Source organism: Macaca mulatta, chromosome X (genome assembly GCF_049350105.2).
Source record: "Macaca mulatta isolate MMU2019108-1 chromosome X, T2T-MMU8v2.0, whole genome shotgun sequence".
In the NCBI taxonomy this organism is placed as follows: domain Eukaryota; kingdom Metazoa; phylum Chordata; class Mammalia; order Primates; family Cercopithecidae; genus Macaca; species Macaca mulatta.
This window is the reverse complement of record NC_133426.1, coordinates 19,488,184-19,502,003: the sequence shown is the minus strand read 5'-3', so window position 1 is coordinate 19,502,003 and position 13,820 is coordinate 19,488,184. Positions and strand designations below refer to the sequence as shown.

Here is a 13,820-nt window from a genome sequence, read left to right as displayed (position 1 = left end):
TTTAGCTGGGCATGGTGGCGCAGCCTGTAGTTCCAGTTACTCGGGAGGCTGAGGCAGAAGAATCGCTTGAATCTGGGAGGCGGAGGTTGTAGTGAGCCGAGATCACACCACTGCACTCCAGCCTGGCAACGGAGCGAGACTCAGTCTAGAAAAAAAAAGAGTTGGAGCTCATGTCCACTCCACTCAGAGTTCCGGCATTGCTAGATGGTGAGACCCTAGGTAGCAGTGGCCATCTTTAACACTACCACTGACATAGAACCTGATATATAATTAAGACACTTAGTAATTTTGGCTAAAAGATTTAATGATAATGCACCATCACCTTTTCTTCTGTTCCCCTGATGCTGTGTCCTAGAAGTCATAAGGATTAAACCTAGGAAAAGGTTTTTTAGAAAACATTTCCCTTCTCTGTCATTGTGGGGCTGCTAAGGAATAGTGTCCTCAAGGTTTTAGTGTCACTTCTGGGGGCCTCTGGGTATTTGTTGCCAGGTCCCATGATGGAGTAGAGTCAGGAGTGCTTATAGAACCCAGACAGGGGTCAGAGCCAGGGGAAATATGGATCCTGTTGTTGGTAGATGGGCAGTCTGTTTTGAGAAGAAATGACCAAATTTAGTCATGACCTGTTAACCTGTTTGTTAACATTATTTCTCTTTAAGCTAAATAAAGGCAGATATTTCTAAGCACAAATGAAGAAATTCCTGTGTTAGCTGTGATCAGTGGGCATTTCCCACTCTGAAATGCTTCCTCACCCTCAAACCTAAGCTTTGGAAACCAGGCTCCTAAAATCAGGGCCTTGTAATTCCCCATATGAGTTATTCTAAATTGGGCTTCTGGGTGTTTCTTTTTTTGAAGCAGGAGCAGATGGAGAATGAGAGGCCTTCTAATAATGTGCATTAAAATTATTAGGAAAAATGGGTATTTTGTACTTCTTTTTTTTTTGAGACAGAGTCTTGCTCTGTCACCCAGGCTGGAATGCAGCGGTGCAATCTCAGCTCACTGCACCCTCCACCTCCTGGGCTCAGGTGGTCCTCCTGCCTCCTGAGTAGCTGGGACTACAGGTGCATGCCACCGTGCCCAGCTAATTTTTGTATTTTTTGTGGAGACGGGGTTTCACCATGTTACCCAGGCTGGTCTCGAACTTCTTACATCAAGAGATCTGCCCACCTTGGCCTCCCAAAGTGCTGGGATTACAGGCATGAGCCACCGCGCCCCGCCTATTTTGTACTTTTAAAATAATCTTTGAGTGGGAAGGCCTTCGCAATCATGTCACAAATCTGAAAGACCTAAGGGAAAAGATTGATTGATTTTACTACATAGAAATTAGAGACTTCTGTATGGACAGAGATAGAATTAATAGAATAAATAGACAAATGACAAACAGGTAAATTCTGCAACACGTATGACAGCCCCAGGGGTACTTCTTTTATATACGGAGAGCTATTAGAAATGAGAGGGAAAAAAGGCAGGATGCTGTGTAGGAGAATTGACAAAAGACATGAGTAAGCTCATCACAGAAAAAGACAAATGGATAATGGTAAGCATATGGAAAGCTGTTCAACCTTATTTTCTACTAATTAAAGAAATGCAAATTAAATATCATCTTCTGTTATCAGATTGGCAAAAATGAAGACATTTAAAAGTAGTATGGGGAAATCAGCTCTCTTCCATGCTATTGGTGGGAATGTAATTGATAAATATTTTGCCTATTTTTTTTTTATCTGCTAAAAGTAAGGATGCACCAAGTTGTTGACCTGGAATTTCACTCTAGGGAATTTGTCCCTCAGTTACCTTTGTGGTATATGTGCAGAGTTATAGGCACAGTGATGCTCAATGTAGTGTTGTTTGTACTTGCAGAGGACTTGAGACAACTGGATGGTTTCATGTGGGTTATAGTTCTGTGAGAAGAGAACTGTCTCCCACCCAGCAAAATTCAAATAAGTTACCCATTTAATCAGCCAAGGATACAGAAATTTAGAAAGGAGATTGCCTCAGGCAGGAGCAGATGAGGTATATATAAAAGGTATATCCCAGACAGCAATCTCCACTCCCAGGTTTCCAGTGGTCTAAATGGCAAGGGAGATTTTGCCAGATCTCAGAAACAGCCATAGTTTGCTGTGCCACAAATCTTTTTTCCATCAGCATTTCAGAAGAGCCAGTGAGGACAACTGTTGTCCCTTCATCTATGGTATGGTGACAAACACGCAGCTCACTTGGTTCACCTTGCCTGCTGCCTAGACAGAGCTGATTTATCAAGACGGGAATTGCAGTGGAGAAAGAGTAATTCCTGCAGAGCTGGCTGTGTGGGAGACCAGAGTTTTATTATTACTCAAGGAATTGGAATTTTAAAAGATAATTTGGCAGGTAGGGCTTGGGAAGTGAGTAGTGCTGATTCAGATCAGGTTGGAGATGGAATTATAGTGGGGGGTCAAAGTTAGGTTTTCTTGCTATCTTATGTTCCTGGGTGGGATCGCAGAACTGGTTGAGGCAGTTTACCAGTCTGGATGGTGTCAGCTGATCTAGTACAGGGTCTGCAAAATATCTCAAGCGTTGATCTTAGGTTTTACAGTAGTGATGTTATCCCCAGGAGCAATTTGGGGAGGGTCAGACTCTTGCCAGGAGCTGCATGACCCCTAAACTGTAATTTCTAATCTTGCAGCTAATTTCTTAGCCCTCCAAAGGCATACTGGTCCCCAGGCAAGAAGAGGGTCTTTTCTGGAAAGGGCTATTATCAATTTTGTTTTGGAGGCAAACCATAAACTAAATTCCTTTCCAAGGTTAGTTCAGCCTACGCCCAGGAACGAACAAGGACAGCTTAAAGGTTAGAAGAAAGATGGAGTCGGTTAAGTCTGATCTCTTTCATTGTCATAATTTCCTCAGTTACAAGTTTCGCAAAGGCAGTTTCACATCCATGTTCCAAAATCTACTTCCAGACACAACCAGACTGTCCCTTTTGATACTGGTCTATCCTACAGTTGGATTCTGTGCAGCTATGAGGAAGAGGGACAAAGCTCTAACTGATAGAGAAGATGTCTAAGATGCATTGTTAAGTTGAAGAAAGCAAGTTACAGTATAACACAAAGAGTCCATTTGTGTTTAAAAACAAGTAGGGATGGACACACACACACCCCCCTCATTAATGGTTCCCAGAGGAGGAGGAATGGGATTTCACTGGGGGATGGGCCACCTTTATCCTTTGCTCCCTACCCCTTTTGTTATTTATTTTTTGGAATGAACATGTATATCTTTAATTATTAATTTTTGAGTGGTTACCCGCACACAGTTTTGAAAGTCATATGGTGCTAAAAGATGTGTGAGTACCCCGCAGCCTCTTGTCCCTTCTCTTTGTGTCCTTATATTCTAGGAGGCAGTCGTTCTTCAGTTCTAGCTGTTGCTTCTTCTATTTGCTGCTGTGCTTCTGAATAATATTCATTGCTGCTCTCTTGGTTTGTCAATTCTAGATATGATCTCTTAACTCTCATGGTAGTTGAGGACTTCAGCTTTTTTCTGTATGCACATATCTCAGGTTTTGCTTTAATCTGTACTTAATGTTTTCATTAATGTAGCAATGTTGATATTGAATATTGAAGCAAGAATATACTATAACTAATTTCCATATATAGCTTTTTGTTTTCTCTCTGTCTTCCTCTCTCTCCCTCCTTTCCTCCCTCTCTCTCTCCCCCCTCCCTCCCCACCCCCATCCTTCCTTCTTCTTCGTCCCTCCCTCTCTCTCTCCCCTACTTCCTCTCTTCTCTCTCTCCCTCCCTCTCTCACCCCCACCTCCCTCTCCCTCTCTCTCCCTCTCTCTCTTCCCCTCTCTCTTCCCCTCCCCTCTCTCTTCCCCTCTCCCTCCTCCCCCTTTTCTTCTTGCCCCTCACCTTCCCCCTCTCTACCTCTCTTCTTCTCCCTCTTCTGGAAAAACACTAGAACCTTCCAACCTCTCATTCCACTCTGCTGCCCAGCTGTCAGCCAGGAAATTCCCATCACACCTCCCCCGCCTCCTCTCTCTCATTGACTGTCCTGGATCCTGCATCCTTCTCTTTCTTGTTTTACTCACTTGACTTGGTGGAATGCACCCTCCAGTAGCCTTCTGAGGGAGCCAGTGCACGGAAGTAAATTTTTTGAAATTTCTTCAAAACCAACCACATTAGGAGTTGCATACTAAAAAGTTTTTCCTTTTAGCATTCAACTATCCCTTCTTAGCCCCTGGCCCGTGTCTGTTGGCAGGTGGGGTTCTCCCTCCTACTGATGGAGCCAGAGAATCCTGGGACCCAGAGGCTGTGCCATTATTCACAAGACCTTATTTAATCTTCAGAATGGTTTGACAAACTAACAAAACTGAGGCACCGAGGTTACGCCCTCAGCGGTATCAGAACCAGGAATTGAAGTGTCAGCTGCTTGGGCCAGGCTGCTGCCTTTTCTAATCTAGCTGCTCCTTACTGGAAGAAGGAATAACAGTACCATGCCATGAGTGACACATGCCAGATGCATGCTCATGGTTATAGGGTGAGTCCAATTCTCGATTCCCACTTGTGTCTGGTTCCTGACAACTTGAGCTCTAGGTAGCCATCCTTCTCTCTAGAAATACCTTACAGTTTTATTATTTATTTATTTATTTATTTATTTAGAGACAGAGTCTCACTCTGTTGCCCAGGCTGGAGTGCAGTGGTGTGATCTCAGCTCATTGCAAGCTCTGTCTCCCGGGTTCATGCCATTCTCCTGCCTCAGCCTCCTGAGTAGCTGGAACTATAGGCGCCTACCACCATGCCCAGCTTATTTTTTATATTTTTAGTAGAGACGGGGTTTCACCGTGTTAGCCAGGATGGTCTCAATCTCCTGACCTTGTGATCCACCCACCTTGGCCTCCCAAAGTGCTGGGATTACTGGTGTGAGCCTCCGCCCCCAGCCAAATTTTTTTGTGTGTGTGTGTGTGTGTGTGTGTGTGTGTGTGTGTGTGTGTGTGTATGTGTCGAGAGAGAGAGAGAGAGAGAGAGAGAGAGAGAGAGAGAGAGAGACAGACAGACCAACACTGATTTATAGCTCCTTATGGTAATTAAAATGCCCTGCCTATCATTTGTCTAAACTTGCTGTGATTATTTTTATTGCTACAGTATTTGGTTTCAAGCACTGTAAGAATGTCATCCTCCTCCTCCCATTCCTTTTGTGATGTGAAATGCTTCATTACTTAGGAATTTGCTGCTGATTGTACAGTTTAGCATTTGATCTTTTTGTTAGCCACAGTCAGGTGACCACACATAGGGTAATTAGATTAACCCACCCCTCCTCTTCTCCACTGAAACAATGTAAAATCCAGTATTCTATTAGCACATGCCTTCCGTAGATTAATGATCTTGGAGTTGCTGCGTGGAAATTTGCATAGCTCCCTACAGCTCTAAGAAATGAAAATGCCCAGCTGTCTAAAAGCTTTAATCAGGAAATGAGCATGAAATGGCATTGTTTTGTCACGGGCTTGGAATAATTTATTCTTGACAATCGAGTTATCCTGGATATAAATGTGTATAAACATTCTTTCAACAACCAGTAAACAGGTGCTTTTTTGTTTGTTAAAAATTCAAGATTTTCTTGACTTGGGCTTGGCTTTCAAATCGTTGGCCCTCATGCTGGTTGCTGCCAAAAGTTTATACTAAAGTCATTTTCCTTGTCTCTCCTCTTTTAAATGGCAGTTTCTGGAGACTGGCCTTTCAGAGCAAGAACGGTCTTAGGGAGTGAAGGAATGGGGACATGGCCATAGGACCACCCGGGGTCATTCCTCACCCAGCCCCTTCTTGCCTGTGTTCTCACCCCCTCTTGGGACCTACTTTCCCCTATCTGTCAAATACAAATAATAATGGCCCCATCCCTTAATGTGGTTGTGAGCATTAAATGTGTTATGCCAAGTAAAGCCTTAGAAAAGTACCTTGTTCGTGGAATACTTTTCATAATGGCGAGCTAATACCATAAGACATAGGGAAATGAAGATGCGATTCCGTTTCTTTTTGTATTTAAAAGATCCTAGTGCACTTAAATTTTTTTCTGTTAGACTATTAGTCTTGCAGGCAATTGTGACTATAAATGCTTTCATTTATAGTGGCACACTGTTAAAAGAATGATAGAACTAATGATAATGGCTAACATTCATTGAATGCCTGGGAGTGAAACACTGAATGAGGCCTATTCCTGACTCTTGGGGCTAGACGTAAGGACCCATGCTTACAGCCCAGTGGGTGAGGGCACTGTGACAGGCTCTTATTCATCATCAAAGCTGTTAAAAAGAGCAGAAATGGCCGTTGGACCTTGGATATTGCTTCCTCTTTTTTCTCCTCCAAGAGCAAGCTTTTTATCTAGCACGTGATTTAACAGTTCCTGTGTTGGGTGTACTGTTTCACGGACTAGGTATGATGTAGCAAGAAACATTTAAAAATTTTTCCAGAGGAGACTTTGATGGGAAAAATGCCCATCCCTTAGGGGACTCAATTTGCGATCGTGTAATTAACCTTTTAGAACATAATTAACCAAACTGTTTAGCTCTTTTTACTTGTACTCTGGACCCCAAAGAAAGCTGGATCCTACCCATGATAAACCTATCATCAATAAGATTTAATGTTGCCTCTTTATATGCATTTTATTTTTCTTGATTGTCATGCCCTTAGTTATTCTTGCATTTCAAGAATCTTTTTTTTTTTTTTCTTGAAACGAGGTCTCACTCTGTGACCCAGGCCGGAGTGCAGTGGTGCGATCTCAGTTCACTGCAACCTCCACTTCCAGGGTTCAAGCAATTATCCTGCCTCAGCCTCCCGAGTAGCTGGGTTTACGGACACGTGCCACCACACCTGGCTACTTTTTTTGTGTTTTTAGTAGAGACGGAGTTTCACCATGTTGGCCAGGCTGGTCTGGAACTCCTGCCCTTAGGTAATCTGCCCACCTTGGCCTCTCAGAGTGCTGGGATTACAGGTGTCAGCAATTGCCCCGGCCTTGAATCTTGAACTTTATATCATATAATTGAAAAGAAACATTGATTATTGGGTTTTGCCTGATTTTCTCCACATCTTAACTTTCCTATCTCCTCTGCTCTAATGAAATGTATAGACTGGAGAGCTTTGTATAAATCTTTTGTGTATGTTAGCATACACTGTTGGATCTTTAAAACCGGTAGTGGAAATTATATAGCTAAACTCTTATTGGGGCAGTGTCAACTTCTTCCTTGTGTCAGTCGAGAAAAATGACGAGACAAGTCTCAATCATTTTAGGAAGTTTATTTGCCAAAGTTAAGGACATGCACCTGAGAGACAGGTCCTATGCCTTCCTCTGAAGATGATTTTGAGGGCTCCCAAACTTAAAGGGGAAAGTGTGGGATATTCAGAAGTATACAATTTTCATGTAAGAGGAGGGTAGGGAAAAATAGTTATTCATGCCTTTGGCTTGGTAAATCTGCATTTTTTTTTAAACATAACATAATATAGACAAATGGGGCAGAGGAAAAATGCAGGGAATCTGCGTTTTTACATAAGATAACATAGACAAAATGGGGCAGGAGAGCAATCAGATATGCATTTGTGTCTGGTGAGCGGGGCGACCCATAAAGATAAGCTATCAATTTACATTGCCATGGTGAAATTTTTTTTTTTTTTTTTTGAGACGGAGTCTCGCTCTGTCACCCAGGCTGGAGTGCAGTGGCCGGATCTCAGCTCACTGCAAGCTCCGCCTCCTGGGTTCATGCCATTCTCCTGCCTCAGCCTCCCGAGTAGCTGGGACTACAGGCGCCTGCCACCTCGCCCGGCTAAGTTTTTGTATTTTTAGTAGAGACGGGGTTTCACTGTGTTACCCAGGATGGTCTCGATCTCCTGACCTCGTGATCCGCCCGTCTCGGCCTCCCAAAGTGCTGGGATTACAGGCTTGAGCCACCGCGCCCGGCCGCCATGGTGAAATCTTAACAGAAACACCTTAGGGTAAAGACCTTGGAGCTCACTAGGAATTTCTTTGTGGGTAAAATGTGGGGTAGGCATGTAGCTTTTCATCTTGTAGCCATTGTATTTAGGAACCAAAAGGGGAGGCAGGTTTGCGTGACTCAGTTCCCAGTTTGACTTTTTCCTTTAGCTTAGTGATTTTGAGACCCTAGGATTTATTTTCCGTTCACACTTGTTTGCAAAAAAAAAAAAAAAAAAAAAAAAAAGGTAGCAGTTAATAGTTTAATGATCAGGAAATAGTAAACATATTTCAGTTACTCAATGTTTAAGTTAATTAAAATTTTGAATAGCTAACAGAGGCATATGGTGCCAGCTAAAAGGGACAAAATATATGCTTTCCCTGTCCCTCGGCCACCTGGTTCCCCTCCCTGGAGGCAGCCTCAGTTATCAGTTTATTGTGTGTGGCTTCTTTACATACAAATGTATACAAATGCTAGCATACGTTAGGCTTTTTTTTTTTTTTTTTTTCTTTAAACCTAGCAACATGTCTTGGTGATTGTCTTTCTTGGTACATACAGACTGGCTTCAGTCTTGGAGAGTGTTGCATGGGATTGATTTATGGCCATTCATCAGCTGCTCTCTACTGATACACATTTATGTTCTTTCAGTCTTTTGCTAATTTAAGCAATACTGTAACGATTAATCTTGTACATATGCTGTTTTGCACGTGTACAAGTATATATGTAGTTTAAATTCCTAGGAGTAGAAATACTGAGTCAAAAGGCACAGACATTTAAATTTTTGATAGTCAGTTGTCAAGTTGCCTCCCACAGAGGTTGTACAAATTTATCAATTTATACTCTCCTTAGAAAGTATATGAGGCTTTCTTTCCCTACACCCTTGCTGACGTTATCAATTTTTTTTTACTGTTGACAATCTGACAAATAAAAATATCTCATTGTAATTTAAAAATTAGGTATGTCCTTCCCTAAACTGTCAAATTCTGGAGAGGTTTGTTCTTGGGGTCCTCATAGCCCCCATTCTTTGAGAGGACCAGCTGTGTGCCAGGCACTATGCCACGTGCTGTGAAAACAGACAGTATTCTGAGAGAGCCAGATTCTAGTGCAAGGACACTTGTAAACATTATTATAATACAGTATGTAAATGCTACAATTCTAGGTATGAGAAAATAGCCAGAATGATACAGGGTCCTTCTGTGTACTGAGCACTGTCGGGCATCATTGTACAGGAATACCACTGTAACTTTCATTTCTCTCGTTGTAGCAGGACGAGCCGCATACAAAACTCCTCAGACACGGAGTTAAAGAAGGAAGTGGTTTATTCAGCCGGGAGCATTGGCAAGACTGCTGTCTCAAGAGCCAAGCTCCCTGACTGAGCAATTCCTGTCCCTTTTAAGGGTTCACAACTCTAAGGGGGTGCGCGTGAGAGGGTTGTGATCGATTGAGCAAGCAGGGGGTATGTGACTGAGGGCTGCATGCACTGGTGATCAGAATGAAACAGAACAGGACAGGGATTTTTACAATGCCTTTTCATACAATGTCTGGAATCTGTAGATAACAAAACCGGTTAGGTCAGGGGTCGATTTTTAACTACCAGGCTTAGGTCAGGCAGGCCCAGGCCTGGTTTCAGGTCTGGTTCCTAGGCGCTGGGCTACCTGCCTTTAGTTTTGCTTCTCTTTCTTTTTCTGAGCGTAAAACAATATGAGGGGGTCTGTCTCTCTTCTCTCATTGTGAATGCAGTTAAGCATCTTTTTGTATGTTTGAGTCACGTTTTTCTTTCTTGTTGTGACCTGTCCTTTGCTATTTTTTTGTTAGGTTATTGATCTTTTTGTTGATACTTTGTAGAAGGAGCTCTCTCTATAGAAGAGGCAACGTTCCCCTAGTTTGTCTTTTGTCTTCGTTGATGAATTTTGTCGTTGTTGCTGTTTGCTATGTTATATTCTTAGCTTTCTGTAATTTATTTTTATTTATTTATTTATTTATTTTGAGACAGAGTCTCGACCTGTCACCCAGACTGGAGTCCGATGGTGCAATCTTGGCTCACTGCAACCTCCGCATCCTGGGTTCAAGCGATTCTCCTGCCTCTGCCTCCCAAGCAACTGGGATTAGAGGCACACGCCACCACACCCTGATAAGTTTTTGTATCTTTAGCAGAGACAGGGTTTCACCATGTTGGCCAGGCTGGTCTCGAACTCCTGACCTTGTGATCCGCCTGCCTTGGCCTCCCAAAGTGCTGGGATTACAGACGTGAGCCACCGCGCCTGCCATTCTGTAATGTATTGACCCTTTCTTTTCCGCCTTCTAAATTCTGTGTCAAAGTGTTAATTTTTTTTTGCCTTTCTGAGATTGTAGAAACATTCTTTATTTTCTTCTAATGCTTTAAAGGTTTAATTTTTAAATGAGTAAATTCATTTTGAATGTCTAAGATTCCCAGTTAAAGAAATAAGTATTGCTTGTTTTTTTTTTAAAAAAAGTTAGGGACTACATGAATTTTCTTTTTTTTTTTTTTTTTTTTAGAACAACTCAGCAAAATAAAATTCCTGTTTATTGTTGGACAACATTGTTTCACACATACATCAAACAGGCCAAAAAAAAAAATAAACAGCAACTTCATAGACAAAAAAGGAAAAAAAAGAAACCTTTTATCTTTGGCCTTTTTAACCATCTCATACAAACCAACTACTTATAGTACAGCCATGTACATACACAAAAAAGTTACTGGAATGCTCGGAATAAGATTGTTTTTCTGTTGTCGTTTTTGCTTTTTTTACAAGGTTTTTTTTCTCCTTTGAGATTATAATGAACATGGTCACACCACAAGTAAAGTCAGAAGTAGGACAGAGAACGCTCCGAAGGCTGGTTTGGTCATCCGAGATCATTAAAAATGGCTGACCCTAACAATATGTACAAAAATATAAAATGTAAATAAAAAATACAAACAAATTTCCTTTTTAAAGTACTTTTAAGAAAAAAAGCAGGGCCTTGGAAGTTTTGGTTCTTTTTTCCTCCCCTGTTGCAAATTCTCGTGGTTTGGGTGGGGTGGTGGAGAGCGCGTGTCATCTGCGGGTGGCACTGCCCACGGTGGGCGGGCGGGCGGGCCTCTCTACTCGAAGGTGACCACGTTTAGATTCTGAGACGGGAAGTGGAGGGTGAATAGGTCACGGCGGCCTTTTTTTTTTGGTTTAACTTTTCCTTTTTTGCTGTCTAGTCATCCTCGTCAGTCTTCTGCTTCTTGGTATCAACATCGTCATCCTTATCATCTTCAGCTGCCCGCTTGCCCGTAGCTGACTCAGCTTCCTCATCTTCATCTCCATCCTCTTCCTCACCATCACCTTCTTCTTCCTCCTCCTCTTCCTCCCCACCTTCTTCCTCTTCTTCATCTACCTCATTGTCAGCCTCTTGCTCCCCATTTTCCTCATTAGCATTCCCGTTAGCAGGGGCGTCTCTTCCATTTTCTGCCTCTTCCACAACTTCCTTCTTCTCCTTTAAGTCCTTGGTGGTGATTTCGGAGCTGGTGTCTACGGCTGCGTCTGACATGGTGGGGCACGCCGGTGATCCGATGCAGGGGATTTAAAAAGAAAGCGAGAGTTCAGGGACTCTGGCGATAAAGCTGCCGGAGTCCGCGGCGGCGGAGGAAGCGCGCGGCGGAGGCGGACGAGGAACAATGCAAAGATGGCTTTTCAGAGCAGCCAGTGGGACACATGAATTTTCTTACTGTATTATCTTCTTCCCTCTGCTCCTAAGCCTGATCTGCATCTTGTAAGGTGAGAAGTTGATGGTGATCCAGTCGTATCTTTATAGGGATGATACAGATCTCCATGTTGTTGCAGCTTTGGGCTCAATTGAGAATATTCTGCCTCTGATCACTTGAGGTCGGGAGTTCGAGACCAGCCTGGCCAACATGGTGAAACTTGGTCTTTACTAAAAATACAAAAATTGGCTGGATGTGATGGTGAGTGCCTGTAATCCCAGCTACTAGGCTGACTGAGACAGGAGAATCACTTGAACCCAAGAGGCAGAGGTTATGATAGAGCAAGACTCTTCCCTCCCCCCCACCAAAAAAAGGAAAATACTCTATTTCATCTATAGATAGCCGTCTTGCCCATAACAGTCTACTAAATTGGTCATTCATCTGATAGATATTTTTAAGTGTCCAAACAACTGGTTGATATTGACACCCTTTGATCCAGTGGTAATAATCTAGATGTTTAGTGGGGTATGGGCAAACATAAAGGCACCAACAATCATGCAAGTAATTACACTGTACATCAGGAAGCAACATTATCTCTGTGGGACACAAAGGTAGCCATTCATTTTTGTCCAGTGTCTGTCACTTGTTGTGGTCTTTATAGTGTTCATCCCTTTACTGCAGGTCAAGAGCTTCTTGCCCTTGTTCTCATGTTCTTGTTATTTTCCTATTCGTGTTATCAGTGATTCTTGGGAGATAATACTGCAAGTATATGATATTGCAAATGTGCAGTTAAAGATTGACATAGAACACAGCAATAGACCTGTTACATTTCTTGAAATTTCCTTGTTAGCTTTGAGCTGAAAATACCATTGGAATATTTATCAGTATATATCAAAGCACTTTTCTGAGCATCAGCATATTTTGTAAGTATGAGAAAGCCATTGTGGTGTGAGAACATCAACATGGTTTCGCTATGTAATTTTAGGGCAAATTATGAAATATTTAAAGCATATAACAAATACCTATGTGCCCACCACCCTTGCTTTATTAAATCCTCATATTTTGCTATATTTACTTTATATATTTTTTTCTTCTTTACAGTTCTCTCTAATGAAGTTGGTGCACTTGGTGGTTTGATAGCATGGGTATTTTCTTTTATCGTGGTAATCAGATATATTTTTTAAAGAAACAGAATCTTATAGCTACAGCTGAAGCTCCCCTTGGTAGTCTGCCATACTCTCAGAATACTTGCTGTGTCTTCCCAGGTGTTCTGAGACAGACCAGCCTTTTGTGAAGACAGCTAAATACTGGGAAGGCACAGTCTCTGCACAAAGGGAACATACTCACGGGGCAGCTGTTCCTCAAACTTGCCTTTTGCTTGGGGCGGGGTGGGGTCAGGGGAGAGACTTGCATGTGGGGGAGCAATGTGCTATTCTAGGATTCTGTGTCTATTCAAAGCTCTCTTGATCAGTAGATTTGGTATAAGTGTTTGTTTTTAGTGATTTTTAAAAATCGCCTGCCAGTGGTAATTTTGCAAAATGGTTTTCTATGAACTAGTGCAGGGGGCACAGCTGTGATCCCACAGCTACGTCTGGGTCTAAAGGAAGCCTTTCCTCCAGAAAGAAATAGAGCAGGATTGAGGGCAGGCTGATGAATGATGTCTGTTTTCCCTGCCCTGCTTCCACCCTAAGCCAAGGGGGCTCTGCCTAACCTCACTCAGCTCTTCGAATGCAGAGAGAAGTACCAGGACCAGCATTCTGGGCAGGTCAGGGTGGTGCCCAGCTTTCCCTGGTGTCCGTGGCCCCAGCCAGCTCTGTGTGCCAATACTGTTGGTGATAGGAGAGAGGGAAATCTGGCAAGATAGGGGGAAAACAGCTGAGGTGGAGAACAAGGATGCCCTCTTGGGACCAGATCCATTCATCTGATTGGATAGGTGAGATGAGACACGCGTGGCTTACCCACTCCATAGAGTGCATCTAGCACATTCCAACCACCTGCCCCATTGATGTTGATCCCAGAAAACATCTCACCACCTGAGATGAACATTAAAATACCCAAGCACTAGCTTTGTGTATTTCTGACCTCCTAGGACGAAATATCAGTACATTTCAATTTAAAAGAATCTATCTTCTTTCAGTTTAAGCATCTGTGGTGTTCTTTTAAGTTGAAATTGCATACAGTGAAGTGCAGAGGTCTTAGAAGTACAGT

At 42.7% G+C, this 13,820-nt stretch overlaps 1 protein-coding gene and 1 pseudogene across 12 annotated transcripts in view; one reads left to right on the top strand and one right to left on the bottom strand.

Annotated features, from left to right (window-relative positions):
- Positions 1 to 13,820, top strand: part of SH3KBP1 (SH3 domain containing kinase binding protein 1) — a 361,405-nt gene that overhangs the window by 121,270 nt on the left and 226,315 nt on the right. The window lies entirely within an intron of this gene.
- LOC694887 (prothymosin alpha pseudogene) lies at positions 10,412 to 11,615 on the bottom strand (annotated as a pseudogene). The gene has a single exon (XR_013413222.1). The product of XR_013413222.1 is annotated as a prothymosin alpha pseudogene (transcript).